At 40.5% G+C, this 21,656-nt stretch overlaps 1 pseudogene across 1 annotated transcript; it reads left to right on the forward strand.

Annotated features, from left to right (window-relative positions):
- Positions 1 to 20,664: 20,664 nt before the first annotated feature.
- Gm7788 (predicted gene 7788) lies at positions 20,665 to 20,887 on the forward strand (annotated as a pseudogene). Its single transcript, NR_110491.1, has one exon. The product of NR_110491.1 is annotated as a predicted gene 7788 (transcript).
- The last annotated feature ends 769 nt before the right edge of the window (positions 20,888 to 21,656 follow it).

Raw genomic sequence — 21,656 nt, forward strand, 5'->3', positions numbered from 1 at the left:
AGGTTTGTGTCTAGTTGACAAAAATAAAATAGGTACTGACTATTTTTCCAAAACGGAAAAAAAAAAAAAGCTTAACACACTTCTTTTTTTTTCTTATTCTTCTTTATTTATTTACTTTTGTTTTTTTGAGACAGGGCTTCTCTGTGTAGCTCTGGCTGTCCTGGAACTCACTTTTTTGACCAGGCTGGCCTCGAACTCAGAAATCTGCCTGCCTCTGCCTCCCAAGTGCTGGGATTAAAGGCGTGGGCCACCATGCCTGGCTCCTTAACATACTTCTTAATGATTAATAAATACTTAATGATTAGAAACAGTGGATTAAAAGATTTTTTACAAAGCAACATTAAGGAAGAACACTGTGATTTTCATTGTGGGCTGTCATTAAATTTCTTCATGCCCTATATCACTTCTACCCTATCACATAAAACAAAGAAGTTATCCAATAGTGATTGTGAACTAACAGCTCACAAAAACAAGTTCCTGTCTTCCTCTCCTATCTTCTGAAAACAGGAAGCATATTGCTAATACTGAAGAGGTCGCATGATTGGTGAGGAAGTTGTAAAAGGTTAATTTTGCCATTAATAGTCAAGGGCCCTGGTGTTCCCCCGTACTGAGGCATATAAAGTGGGTGGGTAAGGGAATCAGGGGGGGTCTGGGGAACTTTTGGGATAGCATTTGAAATGTAAATGAAGAAAATACGTAATTAAAAAATAAATTATTAAAAAAAGAAATCATATGTATACGGTACAAAGAAACCTTTTTTTCTAAGCCATTTGGGAATAAATTGCTACCCCATGTTATGTTATACATACATAAATAAACAGTTTTTCTTATATTACTACAAAAAAAAATAATCAAGGGCTATTTGACTAGCATTTGCTACACTCATTTTTCATTGATTTCAAATCTCCAGTAGAAGAAGTCATCCTTTCCTTGAAATCCCTACAGGTTGTGCAGGGAGTTTCAATGATGCAGTCTCTTTGAAGTGCTGGCTTGTGCTTTTCAACAATATAGCTACCCTTGAGTCATCCAAGCTCCCATTAGTAACCCCAATAAACCTATCCATTAACTATGCTACAACTGGGTGGAGGCTTTTTTTTTTTTTTTTTTTTTTAGTTTGTTTTTGATGCCCTGTGTGTAGTACCTAGACCTTTATCTAGATCTCTCTAGGAAGTTCGGCACAGATACTGTAATAATTCATTACAGAAAGCAGTGAATGATACTATGAAAACCATGGGGAACAACTGCCATAAGAGATGAGAGAGAAATGGCTCTTCATGTTGATTAGTTCAAGGGAAGAGTCCATGAGAGAAACTCAGCAAGTGTTCCTTAATACAGGAGGAATTCACATGAGAGGATTTAAGGAGGACTCCAGCTGGCCAAGAGTAACTGAAAGGTGAGAGTGCAAGCCAGCTATACATACAAGCAGCAAGCAGGGAGAAGTTTCCTGTGACTTGGGATCTAGCACAGCTCCTGGCATTGAATTGTACTGTGTGAGGAATAAGAAGCCACTGAGATCATATCAGAAGGTCCAACCATTAGAGTCAGAATCCTTGCTGGATGTTTGAAATATCAAGGAAATCCTCATGAGACTGGGTTTTCTGGACAGTGCACAGTACTTTCGGAGTTACAGGAAGTAACATGTCCTCTGGGTAAAGACTCTGAAAAGCTCAGAAATCTCTGTTGTTCTAACATGCTATGACCAGTGTCATGCAATACAATCCTATGTAGCAGATAAAACTCTGAGACTCTGTGTAGATTCTCATCATTTGGGTGTCACCTGGTTTTAGCCTGAAGAGCTTTGTTGCCTTGTAAGTCAAGCTTGCTAATAACAAGTGTGCTCAGTGTGTGTGTGTGTGTGTGTGTGTGTGTGTAGATGGGAATATATTTTGTCTTCAGTTTTGAAAAAATGACTAATATTTACAAGAGTCTTAATCAACTAAGCAATTTTTGCTTAACACACTTTGAGTACATATTTCAGCTTCCCTCTTTGTCTGCAAAATGGAAATTATATCAGTGACTACCTGGAAGAATTCTTTTTTTAAAATTGGATATTTTCTGTATTTACATTTCAAATGTTATCCCATTTCCCGGTTACCCCCACCTCTGGAATCCCTGTATCCCATCCCCAGTATCCTGCTTCTATGAGGGTATTCCCCCACCTAACCACCCACCCACTCCTGCCTCCCCATCCTTGAATTACCCTACACTGGGGCATCCATTAAGCCTTCACAGGACAAAAGGCCTCTCCTCCCACTGATGTCTGTCAAGGCCGTCCTCTACTACATGTGTGGCTGGAGTCATTGGTCCCTCCATGTATACTCCTTGGTTGATGGCTTGATGGCTTAGTCCCTGGGAGCTCAGAGGAGGGGCGGGGTTCTGTTTGGTTGATATTGTCGTTCTTCCTATGGAGTGGTGAACCCCTTCAGCTCATTCAGTCCCTTCTCTAACTCCTCCATTGGGGAACTCCATACTCAGTCCAATGGTTGTTTGAGAACATCCACCTCTGTATTTGTCAGGCTCTGGCAGAGGCTCTTAGGAAACAGCTCTATCAGGCTCCTGTCAACAAGCACTTCTTGGCATCCACAATAGTGTCTGGATTTGGTGTCTGTATATGGGATGGATCCCCAGGTGGGTTAGTCTCTGGTTAGCCTTTCCTTTAGTTTCTGCTCTACACCCTGTCTCCATATTTGCTCCTGTGAGTATTTTGTTCCCCTTTCTAAGAAGAACTGAAGCACCCACACTTTGATCTTCCTTCTTGTGCTTCATGTGGTCTGTGAATTGTATCTTGGGTATTTCGAACATTTGGGCTAATATCCACTTATCAGTGAGTGCATACCATGTGTGTTCTTTTGTGATTGGGTTACCTCACTCAGGATGATATTTTCTAGTTCCATCCATTTGCCTAGAATTTCATGAATTCATTGGTTTTTTTTTTCTTTTTCTTTTCTTTTTTTTAAGATTTATTTATTTATTTTATGTATATGAGTACACTGTGGATGTCTTCAGACACACCAGAAGAGGGCATCAGATCTCATTACAGATGGTTGTGAGCCACCATGTGTAATGAGCCACTCTCCAGCCCCCGAATTCATTGTTTTTAATAGCTGACTAGTACTCCATTGTGTAAATGTATCACATTTTCTGTATCCATTCCTCTATTGAAGAACATCTGGGTTCTTTCCAGCTCCTGGCTATTATAAATAAGGCTGCTATGAACATAGTAGAGCATGTGTCCTTGTTATATTTTGGAGAATCTTTTGAGTATATGCCTAGAAGTGGTATAGTTGGGTCCTCAGATAATACTATGTCCAATTTTCTGAGGAACTGCCAGACTGGTTTCCACAGTGGTTATACCAGCTTGCAATCCCACCAGCAATGGAGGAGTATTCCTCTTTCTCCACATCCTCACCAGCATCTGCTGTCACCTGAGTTTTTGATCTTAGCCATTCTGACTGGTATGAGGTGGAATCTCAGGGTTGTTTTGATTTGCATTTCCCAAGAATTCCTGTGTGAATTAAATCAAGGTTTGTTTGGGTCAGTGTCTTGGGTACACAGAGAATCTGGAAACACAGGCCTTTAGTTGATTTGACCAGAATGACACAAGCAGAGAAGAACATGAGAGCCATACAGCCTGTAGCAGAGAAATAGAGCCTGCATAGAACAGCAGCAGGGTCAACACATGAAAAAGACCAGAAGGCACAGCAGGACCAGAAGCCCCCCTCACAGCCAAATACTCTGCAAAGCCCAGGAGTCCTACACACCAGGTGAAGAAAGTATTTTTGGCAGACACAGAGGCATCAAGGATAGAAGAATATAAAATGGGCTCAGAGAGATAAGGAAGCCTGCAAGGCTGACCTATGTCTTTTGTATATATGTTACGGCTGTGTAGCTCAGTTTTCTTGTGGGATTCTTAACGGTAGGATCAAGGGCTGTCTGACTCTTTGCCTTCCTTTGGTATCCCTTTCCTCCATGGGTTGCCTTATCCAGCCTTGATATGAGAATATGTGCCCCGTTTTGTTTTAGTTTGTTATGCCTTATTTGATTGGTATCCCTGGAAGACCTCCTCTTTTCTATGGGCAGGTGAAGTGAAGTGGGGTAGGGGTGGTAGGTAGGTAGGGTTGAGGGTTGAATCCTGGGAAAAAGGGAGGTGGAAGAGATACTTGAGAGAGGGGAAGAAGGAGAAACTGTAGGCAGGATGTAATATAGCAAAGAAGAATTAATAGAAAGGAAAAAAAATAAAGATTTATTTACAAAGCACATATGCTCAACACATACCAATTCCTACTCATAATTCTGTATGTTGAGAAAATGCAAAGCGGAAGCACAGCGATTTAAAAAAAAAACTCATGGTGATAAGTTGCATTGGCTTCAGACCTATTTAAATAAAATGTTCCTATTTTAAACTCTTTTCTCACCTTGAACTATCTTAGGTTCATACACAGTCTTCTCCCCCATCTGTTTCCAGACTATTCTTAGCTAGTGTTAATTACTCAACCTTATCTGTCTTCTCAGCAAGTATCAGAAGAAAGTATTTCTGCTGTCTTCAAGCAAAATTGCATGTAGGCTTCCCAGACTGAGGGTGTAGAAGGTCTTCACTGCCTCAACAGCATACTTCTGCCATTGATTTGTTAGATCCTCAAGGTATGTGGAACACTAATGTGTTGAAGGGATGTCTTAGTCTGAGTGGACACTGCTTCCAAATAATGTTTGCTCAGAACTTTTTTCCATATATCTGAAGTTCCACCTCTTACGACATAATTCATGGTATTTAACTTTTCATTGGAAATGTCTTGTGATCAGTAAATTGTGACTTTTATTTGTTATTCATAAGTGTAGTAGCATCGTGGTGCCTCTCTTCAGCATAGAAGAAATGTCATAAAATGGCTCCAGGATTCTTGTAAAAAAAAAAAAAGCTGCCTTGTAATTATGCTTCTTTGTTATCTTAATTTTTATTGGTTATTTTATTTATTTTCATTCAAATATTATCTCCCTTCCCACTTTCTCCTCCACAAACTCTCTATCCTTTCCCCCTCCCATGCCTTTATGAGGGTGTTCCCCTCCCATTGATGCCAGATAAGGCAATCCTCTGCTACATAAGCAGCTGTAACCAAGGGTCACTCCAAATGAAGGGGCAGAAAAGAGTATGGCTTCATATAGAGGCTCATTTTTTCATCCCTCAGTTGACAGAAGCTCTGAGGAAAATTATTAGATATAGATACCTAAGATATGGCATGCTCAAATTAGTTGAGAAGGTGGGTGCTACTTGACTGTGGCAAGAACTTCCTAGATATGATAGTTACACCTTTTGAGGATTTATTTTGTTTGACTTGTTAGACTATCTCTAATTTTAACATGATTACCCGAGAAATATAATTTATGTTCCATAGCTTATATATCTGTTATACATGCAGAGCACCTTTTAAGCTTTTTTTATTACACTGTATGTATGTGCATGCATGGGTGCACATGTGTGCCTGAGAATGCCTGTACAGAAAACACTTGCAAGTGGTGATCGAGACCACCTCTGGGGAGTTGGTTCTCTCCTTTTACCCTGTGTTCCTGTGGTCAAATTTGCGTTGTCAGGATTGGTGGACTGTGCTTGTATTGCTAAGGCTCACCAGCCCCAGTTTTTGGCTTTATTGGAAAGGAGAGCTGTAGAACCTGTAAGGTCTTCAAATAATATCTTGATTTATATGTGCCCTTCCCACTCTATGACGTTGCTTATGAATCCCTGTTTATAAATTCACGTTAATGTTCTAAATTGGAGTTAAAGAAAACAATATTGCTAGTGGTTTTATTTTTTTCTTTTTCTCTTTATAAGACAGGGTGTTTCACTAGCTCATGAAGATGAGGCTGGCCTTAGATGGACGATCCTTCAGCCTCAGCATACAACATTCCATTAGTGACTTTTTTTTTTTTCCGAGACAGGGTTTCTCTGTACAGCCCTGGCTGTCCTGGAACTCACTCTGTAGACCAGGCTGGCCTTGTACTCAGAAATTCGCCTGCCTCTGGCTCCCAAGTGCTGGGATTAAAGGCGTGTGCCACCACACCCGGCTAGTGACTTTCTATTTGAAAGAGCATGCTTCTTACTATTCAATGGAAAAACTGGTACTGGAAGTCAGAAATTGATTATTGGTCTATTCAGTAGAATATACATACACAAAGTTACCCTTTTACTTAGCTCTTTTGACTTGAAACTTTGAGTATTTGTGTTAAATTAATAACAATAAAAAAATCACACTTCCTTTAGAAACCTCCATATTTTAAAAAAAGATTGGGTAGTTCTTTTAACTATTCTTTTTGATTGGTCTTAAAAACTACAACTATCCACACCTTTGTGGAACTGATATAATTTAAATCAGTTATTTAAAATATACCTATTAATTAGATTAGTATATCTGACTTCTGCTAATTACTACAAGTTTCTAAATTGTGTTTTATAATCATTGATGAACTAATTGCCTCCAAAAATCTCCCACAGGCAGTATGTATATTTTATGAAGCAAAACTAAAGCATACAATGTTAGTAATGTATGTGCTCTCTGTTGAGAAACATACAGGCACGTGCAGCATTTATAGAAGCCTTTTAAGAATATGCTATTCATCAGAAGTAGTGAAGTTTCTTCCTATGATCATTACTCAATTCACCAGTAGATGTTTTCCATACATACTGACTCTTGTATCTTTGTTAACATGGGTATGATAGTACATGAGTGACTAAAGGAAATTAACCATCAGAAGTGCTTATGCCTTCTTGGTCTTCAAATACAGAATCAAGGTGCTTATTTACATACTTTAGAGCCAAAAACAGAAATAAGAGGCCCACATAGATGACAACAGAGAAGAGAAACCAAGAATTTTCCTGTCTTTTGAGGAAAAGCTGTTACTATTCAATTTAGAAAAATAAAAATTCATTAGTATATACTTTGAAGAAGACAAATATCACAGAGCTTTCAGGAGCACAGTCTGTTTCTTTTCCATCATGGTAGTGAATATTCCTCACCCCAAGTTTTGGCTTTATCTTCAGTCCTTGGAAATTTGAAACAATGATAGTAGGCATTGGGAGAAAATAGTTCCCATTCCTTTCTTTGATTCTCTCTCATACCAGGATTATTTTTGGTTTAGTTTTGGTTTAGTTTTGTTTTAAATTACCTTTCTTGAACACAATATTTTAGAAATTAATGTAGTACATTTTACTATTATTATTCAAGGTTACATTGTTGCTATATTATAATTCTCCACAGGTATGCATTTTAAAACATAAGCAATTTTCAACTAAAAACACATAATGTTCCCAAATATGATTCTCTGATCTCATTCTGTTTAAAATAAGAAATATATTCACTGATTGAAATAATATTACAAATGGTTAATCATAGCCAACTACTTCCTAATTAAAACCAGAAAAAGCTTACTTCATGATATAGCTAATGTACAAAAATGTGGGTTTCTAATAAAAAGAATATAAGGTTAAGTTTTTTTTGTACTATATTTAGTCCAAGGCTCCTTTAAAATGAATACCTGTAATAAACTCTCTTATTTGTGCCTAAGGCAATTTGCCTGAGTCCCAAACCCAGCAGTGCTGGTGATTACAAAGCCTCAGAAAATACACAGTACTTACTGACAGAGAATGGAAAGTAGATGGGTGGTGTGTTTGTGTTTGTTTACATGGAGTGAGACAGTGCAACACTGATACAATGGAAAGCCTTGTAGCCTCTAGTGTAAATGAGGTATATAATGTACCAACCAGATGAATAGTAAAACATATTATAGAGAAGGAAAAAGTAGGTTGACTAATAACGCTTACAAAATAAGGTAGGGTATTGTTCTGGCTAGTTTTGTGTCAACTTGACACAGCTGGAGTTATCACAGAGAAAGGAGCTTCAGTTGAGGAAATGCCTCCATGAGATCCAGCTGTAAGGCATCTTCTCAATTAGTGATCAAGGGGGGAGGGCCCCTTGTGGGTGGTGAAATCCCTGGGCTGGTAGTCTTGGTTCTATAAGAGAGCAGGCTGAGCAAGCTAGGGGAAGCAAGCCAGTAAAAAATATCCCTCCATGGCCTCTGCATCAGCTCCTGCTCCCTGACCTGCTTGAGTTCCAGTCCTGACTTCTTTCAGTGATGAACAGCAATGTGGAAATGTAAGCTGAATAAACCCTTTCCTCCCCAACTGCTTCTTGGTCATGATGTTTGTGCAGGAATAGAAACCCTGACTAAGACAAATTGGTACCAGCATAGTGGGGTATTCCTGTGACAACCTGACCATGTTTTGGGGAGGACTGTGGAAGGACTTTGGAACTTTGAGCTAGAAGATCCATTCTTTGTTAAGAGCTCTGTCAGATGTTGTATAGGATCTTGGAAGATAATGTTGAGAACAGTGCAGAAGATGGAGGCCTGGCTTGTGAAATTTCAGAGGGAAAATTAAAGACTCTTTTCAGGACCATTGCAATTTTGGAGTTTGATTATTCTCTGGTTCTGGTTAGCTGGGGATGAAGAATCAGCTGTGATTAACAAGATACCAGGACTACTAAAGCAAAACCTTTGCATTACTGGGACTATTGATGCTGGTTAGCTGGAGCTAAGAAATTAGCAATGATTAAGAATAGACCAGCATCATTGAGGTGTCATCTTCTGGGAAGTGTTTTCTGAAAGCACAAAGAGGCTGTGTTCCAGAAATAGCCAAAGTTGTACTCCTGCTGCAGCAGGACTTGGTAATGTGTAAGGGTCACCCAGGTGGTAATGGTTTTGAAGGCATGAAGGGGTCACACAGAGCAGCTGAGGCTCGGCACTGTGAGAGGCCATGGAAGGCCATTGGTGAAGGTGCAGCCTCAGTTGCAATTGATGGCCCAGGACTGAAGGGGTCGTGCAGTGTTTTGGAGATGCCAGTACCATGAGACGACCACCAAGAGCAGCAGCAGCAGGGAAGTACAGGTATCTAGAGCCTAGAGGATGATATGTGTGCTACAAAGGGCATGGCTGGAGAAGTGACCCAAGCCCTTTGAGGAGCCCAGATCGAGAGTTGGATCCCAGACATTGGATGGTTAGAGATTTATTTTTGCTTTTGATTGTGACTGTACCCTGATATTTTCCCTCTTGAAGGAAGAAACTATTTTAGTGGAGCCCACAGTTAAGAGACTTTTAATTATAAAAAGACTTTGGGTTTTAAAAGAGATGGATATTTTAAAGAGATTAAAAATTTAAGAATATGTAAAGACTGTGGGACGTTTAAAGTTATTTAGACCTTGGGGATGAATAAGAATGTAAGGGTTGAGGCTTACTAGTGATGTGTTTGTGTGTCAAGTTGACAAGGGGTCAATTGTACTGGCTAGTTTTGTGTCAACTTGACACAGCTGGAGTTACCACAGAGAAAGGAGCTTCAGTTGAGGAAATGCCTCCACGAGATCCAGCTGTAAGGCATTTTCTCAATTAGTGATCAAGGGGGAAAGGCCCCTTGTGGGTGGGACCATCTCTGGACTGGCCGTCTTGGATTCTATAAGAGAGCAGGCTGAGCAAGCCAGGCTAGGCAAGCTAGTAAGGAACATCCCTCCGTGGCCTTTGCATCAGCTCCTGCTTCCTAACCTGCTTGAGTTCCAGGCCTGACTTTCTTTGGTGATGAACAGCTAAGATCAAAAACTCAGGTGACAGCAGATGCTGGCGAGGATGTGGAGAAAGGGGAACACTCCTCCATTGTTGGTGGGGTTGCAAGCTTGTACAACCACTCTGGAAATCAGTCTGGCGGTTCCTCAGAAAATTGGACATAGTACTACCGGAGGATCCTGCAATACCTGTCCTGGGCTTATATCCAGAAGATGTCCCAACCGGTAAGAAGAACACATGCTCCACTATGTTCATAGCAGCCTTGTTTATAATAGCCAGAAGCTGGAAAGAACCCAGATGCCCCTCAACAGAGGAATGAATACAGAAAATGTGGTACATTTACACAATGGAATACTCCTCAGCTATTAAAAAATGAGTTTATGAAATTCCTAGGCAAATGGATGGACCTGGAGGGCATCATCCTGAGTGAAGTAACCCAATCACAAAGGAACTCACACAATATGTACTCACTGATAAGTGGATAATAGCCCAGAAACTTAGGATACACAAGATATAAGATACAACTTGCCAAATGCATGAAATTCAAGAAGAATGAAGACCAAAGTGTGGACACTTTACCCTTTCTTAGAAATGGGAACAAAATACCCATGGAAGGAGTTACAGAGACAAAATTTGGAGCTGTGACGAAAGGATGGACCATCTAGTGACTGCCATATGCAGGGATCAATCCCATAATCAGCTTCCAAATGCTGACACCATTGCATACACTAGCAAGATTTTGCTGAAAGGACCCAGTTATAGCTCTTTCTTTTGAGACTATGCCGGGGCCTAGCAAACACAGAAGTGGATGATCACAGTCAGCTATTGGATGGGTCACACGGCCCCTAATGGAGGAGCTAGAGAAATTACCCAAGGAGCTATAGGGAACTGCAACCCTATAGGTGGAACAACAATATGAACTAAGCAGTACCCCGGAGCTCTTGTCTCTAGCTGCATATGTATCAAAAGATGGCCTAGTCGGCCATCACTGCAAAGAGAGGCCCATTGGACTTGCAAACTTTATATGCCCCAGTTCAGGGGAACGCCAGGGCCAAAAAGGGGGAGTGGGTGGGTAGGGGATTGGGGGTGGGTATGGGGGACCTTTGGGATAGCATTGAAAATGTAAATGAGGAAAATACCTAATAAAAAAAAAAGAAGAAAAAAAGAGAGCAGGCTGAGCAAGCCAGGGGAAGCAAGCCAGTAAAGATCATCCCTCCATGGCCTCTGCATCAGCTCCTGCTTCCTGACCTGCTTGAGTTCCAGTCCTGACTTCTTTCAGTGATGAACAGCAATGTGGAAATGTAAGCTGAATAAACCCTTTCCTCCCCAACTGCTTCTTGGTCGTGATGTTTGTGCAGGAATAGAAACCCTGACTAAGACAGGTACTATGGCACAACACACAGGTATAATTTGGATAAAGTTATGAACCATCTGATATGGTACATAAATGAATCAATATGCATTCTCTAAGTAAAACTGTACACATACAGGATACAAGAATTCACACTCACTTAAAGACAGAAGTGCTCTCTAGAAAGGAAAGATGACAAAATATAGATTAGAGAAGAGAAAAATTTCAAATGTATTGGCAATATGTGCTTTCATAAAATCCCATGTTGGGTGTGGAGAAATGACTCAGCTCTTTTGAAAACCTAGTTAAGTTCCTAGCACCCACATCAGCTGCCTCACAACCACATGCAACTCCAGCTCCAATCTATATGATGTCTTCTCCTGGGTCACATAGGCACTGATATGTGAATGAACCCCAACATCATGCACACACATACACACTTAAAGCTTTTAAATCTTTAGAGAAAATTGTATGCTTTGCAGTGGCTAATGAGCTCAAAAACTTTTTCTAACAGGCCTGAGATTTCTTCCTTTTCATTGTGCTACTCTCTAAAATATGATTTTCTTGTCTGAGCATGTGTACATGTGTATGCCTGGGTATGTAGAAATTAGCCATGCGCATGCTGGAAGTCAGGAGAAGTAGTTGCTCCCTTGGAACTGCAGTTTCAGATGGTTGTGAGCTGTAATGTGGGAATAGGGAATCAAACCCAAGTTCTCCAGAACAGCCAATTCTCTCAGCTACTGAGCCACCTCTACAGTCCCCTGTGCTAGGCCTTTTTATTTATCATGGTACAAATGATGCATAACATACAGGCATCTTAGCTTGCCTAAAGAAGTGGCACTAATCTATCAGTGATACCAGGTGCTCATAAAAAAAAAAAAAAAAAAAAGTACCGAATTCACTTCCAGGTACTAAGAAGAATTTAAAACTTCCACTGCAACTTACACTTTAAAAATCACACTGCATTCTTGGGCACACACATATTTAGGGTTACCATGTGATGCTTTGTTACATGTATACATTATGTGATGTTTAATCTGGAATTATTCTGCAGACATCTACTAAAGAATGAGTTAACATTAGTGTCTTTTCATCAGAAAAGCAATAGCTGATATTTCTTTCCCAAAAATTATTCTTTTAAGAGACAGTTCAACTTTTTGGTAAATTTATACCTGTCAGCATGACCATTGTAGCTTATTTTTCTGATAAGAGAAATTATTTTTAAACTGTATTATATATTGTTCCTGGGGATATTCCTGGGTTAAATCCCCTGCAAGGCATAGAAGTGGACATGGTGGCAGGTGCCTGTAATCCTGATATTCAGGAAAGATAGACAGGAAGAGCGGGATTCGAAGATCATCCTCAGGTCCATAAGGATGTTGACATCATGCTGTATCTATTTAATATCCTGCCCCCTAAATAAAGTACAATATTGTATAGTAAAATGCCTTAACATTTTAATGATCTACAAAACTCCAACAACCAAGCTAATAATCCTTTAATTTGTTTTCCTTTGAAAAAGCACTCGTTTCATTTTTTTAAAATTTTTTAAAAAATTTTTTTATTAGATATTTTCCTCGTTTAAATTTTCAATGCTATCCCAAAGGTCCCCCATACCCACCCACCCCAATCCCCTACCCACCCACTCCCCCTTTTTGGCCCTGGCGTTCCCCTGTACTGGGACATCTAAAGATGGCAAGTCCAATGGGCCTCTCTTTGCAGTGATGGCCAACTAGGCCAACTTTTGATGCATATGCATATGGAGACAAGAGCTCCCGGGTACTCATTAGTTCATATTGTTATTCCACCTATAGGGTTGCAGTTCCCTTTAGCTCCTTGGGTAATATCTCTAGCTCCTGCATTGGGGGCCATGTGATCCATCCAATAGCTGACTGTGATCATCCACTTCTGTGTTTGCTGGGCCCCGGCATAGTCTCACAAGAGAGAGCTATATCTGGGTCCTTTCAGCAAAATTTTGCTAGTGTGTGCAATGGTGTCAGCGTTTAGAAGCTGATTATGGGATTGATCCCTGCATATGGCAATCACTAGATGGTCCATCTTTTTGTCACAGCTCCAAATTTTGTCTCTGTAACTCCTTCCATGGGTGTTTTGTTCCCATTTCTAAGAAGGGGTAAAGTGTCCACACTTTGGTCTTCCTTGTTCTTGAATTTCATGCGTTTAGCAAGTTGTATCTTATATCTTGGGTATCCTAAGTTTCTGGGCTAATATCCACTTATCAGTGAGTACATATTGTGTGAGTTCCTTTGCGATTGGGTTACCTCACTCAGGATGATGCCCTCCAGGTCCATCCATTTGCCTAGGAATTTCATAAATTCATTCTTTTTAATAGCTGAGTAGAATTCCATTGTGTAAATGTACCACATTTTCTATATGAATTCCTCTGTTGAGGGGCATCTGGGTTCTTTCCAGCTTCTGGCTATTATAAACAAGGCTGCTATGAACATAGTGGAGCATGTGTTCTTCTTACCGGTTGGGACATCTTCTGGATATATGCCCAGGAGAGGTATTGCGGGATTCTCCGGTAGTATTATGTCCAATTTTCTGAGGAACTGCCAGACTGATTTCCAGAGTGGTTGTACAAGCTTGCAATCCCACCAACAATGGAGGAGTGTTCCCCTTTCTCCACATCCTCGCCAGCATCTGCTGTCACCTGAGTTTTTGTTCTTAGCCATTCTGACTGGAGCGAAGTGGAATCTCAGGGTTGTTTTGATTTGCATTTCCCTGATGATTAAGGATGTTGAACATTTTTTCAGGTGCTTCTCAGTCATTCGATATTCCTCAGGTGAGAATTCTTTATTCAGTCTGAGCCCCATTTTTTAATGGGGTTATTTGATTTTCTGGAGTCCACATTCTTGAGTTCTTTATATATATTGGATATTAGTCCCCTGTCTGATTTGGGATAGGTAAAGATCCTAACCAATCTGTTGGTGGCCTTTTTGTCTTATTGACGGTGTCTTTTGCTTTGCAGAAGCTTTGCAATTTTATGAGGTCCCATTTACCGATTCTTGATCTTACAGCACAAGCAATTGCTGTTCTATTCAGGAATTTTTCCCCTGTACCCATATCTTCGAGGCTTTTCCCTACTTTCTCCTCTATAAGTTTTAGTGTCTCTGGTTTTATGTGGAGTTCCTTAATCCACTTAGATTTAACCTTAGTACAAGGAGACAGAAATGGATCAATTCGCATTCTTCTACATGATAACAGCCAGTTGTGCCAGTACCATTTGTTGAAAATGCTGTCTTTTTTCCATTGGATGGTTTTAGCTCCCTTGTCGAAGATCAAGTGACCATAGGTATGTAGGTTCATCTCTGGGTCTTCAGTTCTGTTCCATTGGTCTACTTGTCTGTCGCTATACCAGTACCATGCAGTTTTTATCACAATTGCTCTGTAGTACAGCTTTAGGTCGGGCATGGTGATTCCACCAGAGGTTCTTTTATCCTTGAGAAGACTTTTTGCTATCCTAGGTTTTTTGTTATTCCAGATGAATCTGCCGATTGCCCTTTCTAATTCGTTGAAGAATTGAATTGGAATTTTGATGGGGATTGCATTGAATCTCTAGATTGCTTTTGGCAAGATAGCCATTTTTACAATGTTGATCCTGCCAATCCATGAGCATGGGAGATCTTTCCATCTTCTGAGATCTTCTTTAATTTCTTTCTTTAGAGACTTGAAGTCTTTATTATACAGATCTTTCACTTCCTTAGTTATATCACACCAAGGTATTTTATATTATTTGTGACTATTTAGAAGGGTGTTCTTTCCCTAATTTCTTTCTCAGCCTGTTTATCCTTTGTGTACAGAAAGGCCATTGACTTGTTTGAGTTAATTTTATATTCAGCTATTTCACTGAAGCTGTTTATCAGGCTTAGGAGTTCTCTGGTGGAATTTTTAGGGTCACTTATATATACTATCCTATCATTTGCAAAAAGTGATATTTTGACTTCTTCCTTTCCAATTTGTATCCCCTTGATCTCCTTTTGTTGTCAAATTGCTCTGGCTAGGACTTCAAGTACAATGTTGAATAGGTAGGGCGAGAGTGGACAGCCTTGTCTAGTCCCTGATTTTAGTGGGATTGCTTCCAGCTTCTCACCATTTACTTTGATGTTGGCTATTGGTTTGCTGTAGATTGTTTTTTATCATGTTCAGGTATGAGCCTTGAATTCCTGATCTTTCCAAGACTTTTATCATGAATGGGTGTTGGATTTTGTCAAATGCTTTCTCAGCATCTAAAGAGATGATCGTGTGGTTTTTGTCTTTGATTTTGTTTATATACTGGATTACATTGATGGATTTCCGTATATTGAACCATCCCTGCATCCCTGGGATGAAACCTACTTGGTCAGGATGGATGATTGTTTTGATGTGTTCTTGGATTCGGTTAGCAAGAACTTTATTGAGGATTTTTGCATTAATATTCATAAGGGAAATTGGTCTGAAGTTCTCTATCTTTGTTGGGTCTTTTTGTGGTTTAGGTATCAGAGTAATTGTGGCTTCATAGAATGAGTTGATTAGAGTACCTTCCGTTTCTATTTTGTGGAATAGTTTGTGAAGAACTGGAATTAGGTCTTCTTTGAAGGTCTGATAGAAGTCTGCACTAAACCCATCTGGTCCTGGGCTTTTATTGGTTGGGAGACTATTAATGACTGCTTCTATTTCTTTAGGGGATATAGGACTGTTTAGATAATTAACCTGATCTTGATTTAGCTTTGGTACCTGGTATCCGTCTAGAAACTTATCCATTTCATCCAGGTTTTCCAGTTTTCTTGAGTATAGCCTTTTGTAGAAGGATCTGATGGTGTTTTGTATTTCTTCAGGATCTGTTGTTATGTTTCCCTTTTCATTTCTGATTTGTTAATTAGGATGCTTTCTCTGTGCCCTTTAGTGAGTCTGGCTAAGGGTTTATCTATCTTGTTGATTTTCTCAAAGAACCAGCTCCTTGATTGGTTGATTCTTTGAATAGTTCTTCTTGTTTCCACTTGGTTGATTTCACCCCTGAGTTTGATTATTTCCTGCCTTCGACTCCTCTTGGGTGAATTTGCTTCCTTTTGTTCTAGAGCTTTTAGGTGTGTTGTCAAGCTGCTAATGTGTGCTCTCTCTAGTTTCTTTTTGGAGGTTCTCAGAGGTAGGAGTTTTCCTCTTAGAAATGCTTTCATTGTGTCCCATAAGTTTGGGTATGTTGTGGCTTCATTGTCATTAAACTCCAAAAAGTCCTTAATTTCTTTCTTTATTCCTTCCTTGACCAAGGTATCATTGAGAAGAGTGTTGTTCAGTTTCCACGTGAATGCTGGCTTTCTATTATTTATTTTGTTATTGAAGATCAGCTTTAGTCCATGGTGATCTGATAGGATGCATGGGACAATTTCAATATTTTTGTATATTTTGAGGCTTGTATTGTGACCAATTATGTGGTCAATTTTGGAGAAGGTACCATGAGGTGCTGAGAAGAAGGTATATCCTTTTGTTTTAGGATAAAATGTTCTGTAGATATCTGTTAACTTCATTTTTTTCATCACATCTGTTAGTTTCACTGTGTCCCTGTTTAGTTTCTGTTTCCATGATCTGTCCATTGGTGAAAGTGTTGTGTTGAAGTCTCCCACTATTATTGTGTGAGGTGCAATGTGTGCTTTGAGCTTTACTAAAGTTTCTTTAATGAATGTGGCTGCCCTTGTATTTGGAGCATAGATATTCAGAATTGAGAGTTCCTCTTGGAGGATTTTACCTTTGATGAGTATGAAGTGCCCCTCCTGTCTTTTTTGATTATTTTGGGTTGGCAGTCGATTTTGTTAGATATTAGACTGGCTACTCCAGCTTGTTTCTTCATACCATTTGCTTGGAAAATTGTTTTCCAGCCTTTCATTCTGAGGTAGCGTCTATCTTTTTCTCTGAGATGAGTTTCCTGTAAGCAGCAAAATGTTGGGTCTTGTTTGTGTAGCCGGTTTGTTAGTCTATGTCTTTTTATTGGGGAGTTGAGTCCATTGATATTGAGAGATATTAAGGAAAAGTAATTGTTGCTTCCTGTTATTTTTGTTGTTAAAGTTGGCATTCTGTTCTTGTGGCTGTCTTCTTTTAGGTTTGTTGAGGGATTACCTTCTTGTTTTTTCTAGGGCGTGGTTCCCGTCCTTGTATTGTTTTTTTTTTTTTTTCTGTTATTATCTTTTGAAGGGCTGGATTCGTGGAGAGATAATGGGTGAATTTAGTTTTGTCTTGGAATACTTTGGTTTCTCCATCTATGGTAATTGAGAGTTTGGCTGGGTATAGTAGCCTGGGCTGGAGTTTGTGTTCTCTTAGTGTCTGTATAACATCTGTCCAGGCTCTTCTGGCTTTCATAGTCTCTGGTGAAAAATCTGGTGTAATTCTGATAGGCTTGCCTTTATATATTACTTGACCTTTTTCCCTTACTGCTTTTAGTATTCTACCTTTATTTAGTGCATTTGTTGTTCTGATTATCATGTGTCAGGAGGAATTTCTTTTCTGGTCCAGTCTATTTGGAGTTCTGTAGGCTTCTTGTATGTTCATGGGCATCTCTTTCTTTAGATTTGGGAAGTTTTCTTCAATAATTTTGTTGAAGATGTTTTCTGGTCCTTTGAGTTGAAAATCTTCATTCTCATCCACCCCTATTATCCGTAGGTTTGGTCTTCTCATTGTGTCCTGGATTTCCTGGATGTTTTGAGTTAGGATCTTTTTGCATTTTCCATTCTCTTTGATTGTTGTGCCGATGTTCTCTATGGAATCTTCTGCACCTGAGATTCTCTCTTCCATCTCTTGTATTCTGTTGCTGATGCTCGAATCTATGGTTCCAGATTTCTTTCCTAGGGTTTCTATCTCCAGCGTTGCCCCACTTTGGGTTTTCTTTATTGTGTCTACTTCCCTTTTTAGGTCTAGTATGGTTTTGTTCATTTCCATCACCTGTTTGGATGTGTTTTCCTGTTTTTCTTTAAGGACTTGTAACTCTTTTTACAGTGTTCTCCTGTATTTCTTCAAGTGAGTTATTAAAGTCCTTCTTGATGTCCTCTACCATCATCATGAGATATGCTTTTAAATCTATGTCTATCCTTTCAGGTGTGTTGAGGTGCCCTGGACTGTGCGAAGTGGGTGTGCTGGGTTCTGATGATGGTGAGTGGTCCTGGTTTCTGTTAGTAGGATTCTTACATTTACCTTTCGCCATCTGGCAATCTCTGGAGTTAGTAGTTATAGTTGTCTCTGTTTAGAGATTGTTCCTCTGGTGATTTTGCTACCCTCTATCAACAGATGTGGGAGACTAGCTCTCTCCTCTGAGTTTCAGTGGTCAGAGCAGTCTCTGCAGGCAAGCTCTCCTCTTTCAGGGAAGGTGCACAGTTATCTGGTATTTGGACCTCCTCCTGGCCGAAGATGAAGGCCCAAAACAGATCTTTCCCAGAAGCTGTGTTGCTTTGGCCTGTCACAGAATCTGTTGTTTCAGTAGTCCACACTCTCACCTGTGTAGATTACTTTCTTCGGAGTCCCGGAACCAAGGTGGCACCTGCAGAAGCTGAGGCAGAAGCCTCTCGGGCCGGGCGTACAACTGTACTCTGACCTGGAATGTGGCCGGTTGTCTGGAGCCGAAATTGGCGCCACCTCAGAAGGTCTGTGCCTCTCGCCTGTCCCAGAAACTGCTGGCCTCTCTCGTTTCATTTTAACAAAGAATTTTAACTAAAAATATAAAAAACTAAGTCTCAGATAACACATTGCAAATAATCTCCAGTAAACTATTACTTGTCTTGTTTTGGTGACATAGCATGGATTATTTACAACTTTGTGAGAAGATTAGAAAGATAGAGTTCAGTTCTCCTGTTGAACTACTCCTGGTGGGGTGTGGCCATCACAACCAGCTAAATAGGTTTAATGTAGGTGTGCCAATCTGGCTGCATTTCAGTGACCAAAACACTCAAGAGATTTACAGAGATATAAAACAATGGCAATCGCCTACAGAAATGTTTTAAAGAAGAAAAATAAACTGTGATGAATCTATTCCCAAGCACAGACAGAACAACATCTGGAAGTATTTCACTTCAAATAACTCTGTTGTAGCTTTGACCTCCAATAATGTTAGTCTTTTGTCCCAAAGGGCATCTCACACAACTGATACTAGCTGATGGAGGGGAAGGGAATGCTCTGCTTCTTCTAGCAAGCACGTGTGTATAGACAAGTTAGAGTCAGCTTGTAGTGATCAATGCTGGACTCCTGAGAACAGCTGGGCATTGCAGACCTAATTTAACTCACTTGCTGAGCATCTTATGAGCCAACAGCTTTTGTCTGTGAATTTTCTGTGTGTTCTCGCTGCCTTTTCTCTCAGCACAGTCCTTTCAAGTGTTTTGAAATACCCAGAGAGTCGCTCAATCCTGGCCTTTTTGTCTTTCCACTGTATGTCTTCATCTTTAGCATCATCCTTTTCATTCCCTCCCCCACACTCCAGGATGCTCTCCACAGACACATTTTCGTTGTAATTATGGAACTTGTCATAGAATTCTTTTTGACTTCCACTTAGGGTTCAAGACAATGGAAAGGGCTATTTTCCTTTGTTCTTTGTTAAAGAAAAAAGGAAAGAAAGTGAGAAATGGAGGAGGAGAAAAATGAGGGAAAAAGGAAATTGGCAGAGGACCATGACTGGGAGAGGGGAGTAGATGTAAAAGTCAGAGAAAGTAGCTCTCTGCTCCTCCCTGTTCCAGAGACAGTCACATCTTCTTGTGCAGTGCCAGCCTCATCCCATAGACAAAATGGTAAAAGTTGATTTGAATAGAGCTGCCTTCTGCTCTGCACTTGGCAAAGTAGAGATTGTTGCCATCAATGACCCCTTCATTGACCTAAACTACATGATCTGTATGTTCCAGTATGACTACACCATGGCAAATTCAACAGAACAGTCAAGGCTGAGAATGGAAAGCTTGTTATCAACAGGAATCCCATCACCATCTTCCAGGAGCAAGATCTCGCTAACATCAAATGGTGTGGTGCTGGTGCAGAGTATGTCATGGAGCCACTGGCATCTTCACCACCATGGAGAAGGCCAGGCCCACCTGAAGGGTGAGGCCAAAAGGGTCATCATCTCTGCCCCTTCTGCTAATGCCCCCATGTTTGTGATGAATGTGAACCACGAGAAATATGACAACTCACTCAAGATTGTCAGCAATGCATCCTGCACCACCAACTGCTAGCACCCCTGGCTAAGGTCACCCATGACAACTTTGACATCATAGAAGGGCTCATGACCACTGTCTATGCCATCATTGCCACTGAGAAGACTGTGGATGGCCCCTCTGGAAAGCTGTGGTATGATGGCCATGGGGCTATCCAGAACATCATTCCTGCATCCAGTGGTACTGCCAAGGCTGTGGGCAAGATCATTGTAGAGCTGAACGGAAAGCTCACTGGCATGGTCTTCTGTGTTCCTACCCCCAGTGTATCAGTTGTGGATCTGACATGTCTCCTGGAGAAACCTGTCAAGTATGATGACATCAAGAAGTTGGTGAAGCAGGCATCTGAGGGCCCACTGAAGGGCATCCTGGGCTACACTGAGGACCAGGTTGTCTCCTGCAACTTCAGCAGCAACTCCCACTCTTCCACCTTTGATGCTGGGGCTGGCATTGCTCTCAATGACGACTTTGTAAAGCTCATTTCCTGGTATGACAAAGAATACATACAACAATAGGAATACAGCAACAGAGTGGTGGCCCTCATGGCCTACATGGCCTCCAAGGAGTAAGAAACCCTGGACCACCCACCCTAGCAAGGACACTGAGAGCAAGAAAGAGGACCTCAGTTCCTGAGGAGTCCCTGTTTCAATTTGGCCTCCAACTCTGAACATTTCCCTCACAATTTCTATCCCAGAACCCCATGATAACAGAAGCAGCCTAGGCAGCCCTTCCTACTATCCTGGATGCCATCAATAAAGTTCACTGTGCCCACAAAAAAAAAAAATCAGAGAAAAGGGGGAAACATCTTGATTCTTATAGGATTCTCACCAGCTCACCAAATAATCCTTGTGCTCCCTTGGTGGTAGAGACAATTTTCCCCAATGTATAGGGCAAAGAGAGACTTATGTCTGGGCTCACATCTTAGCAGGAATGTAACTTCCTCCAGCATTTGACTACTGTAGTTATCAAGATCCTAGGGAAGGGGAAATCTGTGTGCATTCACACTCCATGCTCCAAGTAGCTCTTCCTCCCTTCCACTGCATCTCCTGTCTCTAGTCCCTTGATTTCTTCCAGCACCACATCCTTTCACTCACTGTGGAGAAGACTGGTAAGCACTCTGCCCAGTTCATTGGCAACTGATTGTCTCACTTGTACTCATCTAGTCTGAATGCAGGCCTTACCACTGTTCAGAAAGTGACATCACCCTCTTCCTGTTGTCCATCCTTACATTAAAGATCCCATTCATTCCCCTTAGAAGAGAAAAAGCAGATGTTTAGGGGCCACCTGATGAAGCAAAACACTTGGTGCCAATTGTGTCCATAGGCAAAGCTTTGGGATTCCATTCCATCTTTTTTTTTTTTTTTTTTTTTTAAAGAACTGTTAGGACTCAGATTTAAATAACTGACAAGTCAATCCAGAATGTCAGCTTATTAATCTCAATTAAGGTTCACATCAATACTTTTGCCTAGTAGCTAGGACAAAAGTTTTTCCATAAATCAGAACTTTAGCAACTTAATCAGAAAAATCTATTCAATGAAGGT

This window comes from Mus musculus, chromosome 18, assembly GCF_000001635.26.
Source record: "Mus musculus strain C57BL/6J chromosome 18, GRCm38.p6 C57BL/6J".
Classification (NCBI taxonomy): Eukaryota; Metazoa; Chordata; class Mammalia; order Rodentia; family Muridae; genus Mus; species Mus musculus.